At 44.6% G+C, this 5095-nt stretch overlaps 1 pseudogene; it reads right to left on the minus strand.

Moving 5' to 3' along the window:
- Window positions 1-260: 260 nt before the first annotated feature.
- LOC137208402 (lathosterol oxidase-like) lies at window positions 261-2544 on the minus strand (annotated as a pseudogene).
- Window positions 2545-5095: the final 2551 nt, after the last annotated feature.

A 5095-nucleotide genomic window follows, 5' to 3' on the forward strand; every position in this document is an offset into this window, starting at 1 on the left:
CATTAGCAGTCCTTCCTTCCTTCTCCCAAACATCCCCGCCCCGCAACCCCTGGCAACCACTAATCTATTTTCTATCTCCATGGATTTGGGGACAATTCATAGAAACAGAATCATTTGTGGTCATTTGTGTTTGGCTTCTTTTACTCTGTATAATATTATCAAGGTTCATCGAAGTTGTAGCGCGTATCAGTATTTGATTTCTTTTTATTACCAAATAACATTTTATTGTATGGACGTACCATGTATCTATTACTTTTTTTTTTAATAGTCATAATCAACTTTTATTGATTTTACATAAACAGCTTAGAGAATGCCTTTGGAAACCATGTTTTCCCAACATATTTATGTTACAACACACGACATTTCTTTATGAAAGTATTTGTTAAATCTTTTTGCAGAGTGAGTGGGGAGAAATGAAGAAAGAGGAGGGGAAATAAGATTTCAAAACTAATCTTCAGTGATAGGCCTAAATATTTGGCAATTATTTTCTTTTATAGAAAATCACTGGATTGTAACTTTGAAACATACCAAAAGTGCAGCGCATCAATTTAATTAAAAAACCAGTGGTGTCTAATATATTCTTTGGGCATCAAATTTCCCTTTCTAAATATAATCAGGGTCATATAATTCTACACTTATTAAATAATGGTTGAAAACAATAACCATCAAAATCTTTAAATAATCCCAGATCTGGATTAAATCATGGTAGTATTAATATTTTCTAAAATTCCAATTTATTTGTTCATCAGTAAAATGTAACAGTTGACAATGTCTCCAGAGAATAAGTTTTCTATGTGTAGGAAGACAATAATCTTATAACACCTGCCATTAATCAGGTCACTGAGCTATCACAATTTATTTTCACACTGATTTTTCCACTTCCACAAAGTACAAGTAGTGGTTATCATACCAATTCTGAGTACTTAATCATTCCTGAAACAAGGAACCATCTTCATATTAGTACTTCTTTGTTATGGCGTTTAGTCTTGATATCATTAAGCACAATGAGTGTTACTTAATGAATATGGATGAATTAAGGCAAAAGGACATAACCTGGTCCCCTCAATAATTTATCCTCTACCTTTTAAAAAACTGTTGTTGAGGCTATACAAATTACAGATCTACGGCTGGAAAGACACAACTTCTCCCTTAGACCAACATTCAGTATTTTGAGCACGAGGTTAAAGTCATGGTGTTCACGGCATGTTCCCTTGTTCTACCATTATGGTCATTCCTCGCCTGTACCCACAATACTGATTTTCAAATGATACTGTTCGCTTGCTATGCGTCCTGGCTGTAGATTATTTTCCTTGTTTAAAAATATTTAATAATTGGGCAATAATCGACTCAGTCTTTGTAAACTCTCCATTGAATATTTTTTCATTTTTACCACCACTTACTGCATGGCTGTTGCACTTTTTTTCTGTCATCTTCTTCACATGATTAAGTGGTCTGTTCCCTTCAAAGGAGGAGGGATTTTTGAATGAGCCTCCAATTCTATCCCACAATGTGAAATACTGTCCATAGTTATAGTCAAAGAGCATGTGGTGGTCTGTGTGATGAGCTGAGCCATTAATAAATGGCCTGAAGATATGGGGAACACGAAAATCACCATCATGAATAGAAATTGTCCAGATATTGACCAAGATGTACAAACCTAAATGAACTACCTTGTGTAATGGGAAGATAAATGGGTATATGTGGTAAGGTAGACCCTGAAGGAAGCCATCCAGAGGATGAAAAGCATGACTTGCAAATGGAGTTGGGATCTTCCAGATATGATGAGGTTTGTGTAAGCGCTTATATACAAGTCTATGATGAAGGCCTCTGTGAATCCAGTACATCAGCATGTCAGTGAAAAAGAGAAAGGACAGTACACAGGCAATGAATCGAAGCCAGCCGTATGGAAACTCCTCTATGCCTTCACGTAGTTTGCTATAACCTCTCACCTCTAGCAGGAGCACTGAGACCGTGGGGATGCTTATCCGTGGCATTGACTGGACAGAATGCATAATCTCTCGATAGACTTGGTTCTTTAAAAATTGTGGGTGTTGGGCTTCCCTGGTGGCTCAGTGGTTGAGAATCTGCCTGTCAATTCAGGGGACACGGGTTCGAGCCCTGGTCTGGGAAGATCCCACATGCCGCGGAGCGACTAGGTCCGTGAGTCACAACTACTGAGCCTGCGCGTCTGGAGCCTGTGCTCCGCACCGAGAGGCCGCGATAGTGAGAGGCCTGCGCACCGCAATGAAGAGTGGCCCCCACTCGCCGCAACTAGAGAAAGCCCTCGCACAGAAACGAAGATCCAACACAGGAAGAAGAGTTCCTTTAAAAAAAAAAGAAACAAAGGGTATAAGCACCGAGATTTGTTATAATCAGGAGACTGACAGCTTGTCGGAAGATGCTGTCCTCTGGCCATGTGGCTGGATATATGTACGGTGTAAAACAATAATAATCTGCCGCCTTGAGTACAAGCTCCATCTTAGCCCCTAGAAAGGGTCCGCCACCCGCTGCTGATTCGGTTCCTGCGGGGCCCCGGCTGCTCCAGCTACTCTCTATTACTTTTTGATTGTCTCTTTTCTTCACCGTAGTACTCCTAACACCTAGAACAGTGCCTGCCACAAAAACTGTTGGATAAATATATATGAGATATATGAATGAGTAATTGGTGAGAGATCTCACAGTAGGAATGAAACTTAGTCCAAAAACTAAGCTGTGAAAGAGGTATACGGTTTCTTTATTTTTCTATAACTAAGTTAAATTCCTATTTTGAGAACCATCCTGTGCAATTCAGGGTCTCCTAGCCTGAGAATACATCTGTCTCCAGGATCATCCCCTACCCACACTGGCATCTTCTGAGACAGCCTCATTCCCCAAGATTGCAGGTATAGGAGTCCATCAGGCAGGATGCAGCTAGCTTACCTCCTTTTCCAGCAGGGATTCTCCTTGAAACTTCCCTGCCTTCCAGTGTGCAGGTGTCGCTGCCAGGCAAGCCTGAGGAATAGCTGTGAGGCTGTCTGAGATCCTCTCTGCCTGGACACACAGCTGGTGGCTCCTTCTCTGGAGTCCTGCAACCTACCCAGGTGTTGCAGACTGACAGAGGACAATTGGATTGTCCCCAGTACTTGACTCTTGTTCTCATCCCCTGACTGCCCGCTTTTTTAGCTAGCTATAGTGGGAAGAGCAGAGGCTTGATCCAATAGCCACAAGTTCAAATTCAGGTTCTTATCAACCTAGCTGTATGATCTTGGACAATTCCTTTCCCTCTCCTGAGCCTCACTTTCCTTACTGGTAGTGTTATGGGGGTGAACAGTATAATGCCTATGTCCCCCCAAAGTCTACTGGCCCTTTTGTCCCTATGTGTTGAGGCTGTTCTGACGTCAACATAAACACGAAGCAGTTTTGTACTTTGGATGATCACCACCCTGCCTACTCCTATCCTCAGCCCCACTCGCTCTACTCCAGCCTTCATGGTCGACTCGGCATTTCTCTAATGCTCCAAGCATGTTCCCATTCCAGGATCTTTGCGTTTTCTGTTTCTCTGCCTGGAATGCTCTTCTCCTAGACACCGGCAGGGCTAACTCCCTCATTTCCCTTAGTTTTTGATGAAAACTCACTTCTTACAGGAAGACTCCCTGGCCTGCCTCAACACCACTCCTCTTCCCCCTCACATACCACCCGCCCAGTCTGTCTCCTTCCTTGACCTCGGTTTGCCCCCAGCTTGTACCACTACCTGACAGCTGCCATCCTTCTTCATCATGTGTCTTCCCCACCATAATGTCAGCTACAGGAGAACAGATTTTGATCAGTTGAGTTTGCTAGTGCAGCCCCAGCACCCAGAATCGTTTGCAAGATGTTGTGGGGCTTCCCTGGTGGCACAGTGGTTGAGAGTCCGCCTGCCGACGCAGGGGTCACGGGTTCGTGCCCCAGTCCGGGAAGATCCCATGTGCCACGGAGCGGCTGGGCCCGTGGGCCATGGCCGCTGAGCCTGCACGTCGGAGCCTGTGCTCCACAATGGGAGAGGCCACAACAGTGAGAGGCCTGCCTACCACACACAAAAAAAAAGATGTTGTGAAAATATTTGTTGAATCAATGAATGAACGATGTGGGGAATGGGGAAAGTCTATATTGTCTGGCTTGTCATATTCACTGTCTGCTTTCTGGGCTCAAGCCCGGTGGGGATTTCCCGGCCTCTGAGAAGCCAGTTTCCTTCTCCCCTGCATCTTCCCACCCCCAGCTCTTCAGATGTCTCATCAGCTCCTTTGAATTTGCATGCCCCACACGAGGAGGTCAGCCACAAACCGCCTACAGTTCCGGAAAAGGCAAACTTTAAAAAAACTTTTTTTTTTTCTTCCTGTCTGCATAAAGTGCAGAGGCCTGCCCGAACATCAGTGCGATGGGAACACGCGTGCAGCACGTGGCAGTACTGTCCGCGGCAGGCGCCCAGATGCCTGCTGAGAGGAGCCATGACGAAAGCTGAGATTCAGAGGTGCTACCTCCGCTCACAGCTCCATCCTGGGAGGGAGGTACCGTTCAAAGGTCATGTTTCGGAATCTGAACACACTCCACTTCACCTTCTTTTAGGTTTTAAAAGCTCATCAAGGAAGGGAGAAGTAGAATCTGGAGGAATTGGTATCTGCATAGATGTTGTAGACCCCTGCTCACCCATCTGTCTCTACAGGGCAAACCCTGAGGGTTGTTTATAATGTGCAAGGGGGTCCAGTAGAGGTGTTGACACAACGCATAGAGGACGAGGGCTTTGTCATTTTCTTCTACACTTGACACGGCTGCTTCAATGTGCTAAGGCAGGCAACAGCATAACTGAAGATGTTGGGTTTGTTTGGGGCCTGAGCAGCATGTGGTCTAATAAATTGGGACTGGTTTATTCTAACTCTCTACTCACCTCCAACTTGCTGTGTGACCTTGAATGACATTCCCAGCCTCTCTGAGCCTTAGGCTGATCCTCTGCAAAGATCATCCACTGGCAAATTACAATATCAAGTGGTTTTCAAAGGCTAGGCTACTGCTCAGTGCCTTTACAAGGAGATGCCTGAGACGTAAAAGCCTTTGTGTACAATTTGCCTGAGACCTAAAGCGG

Source organism: Pseudorca crassidens, chromosome 16 (assembly GCF_039906515.1).
Source record: "Pseudorca crassidens isolate mPseCra1 chromosome 16, mPseCra1.hap1, whole genome shotgun sequence".
Classification (NCBI taxonomy): Eukaryota; Metazoa; Chordata; class Mammalia; order Artiodactyla; family Delphinidae; genus Pseudorca; species Pseudorca crassidens.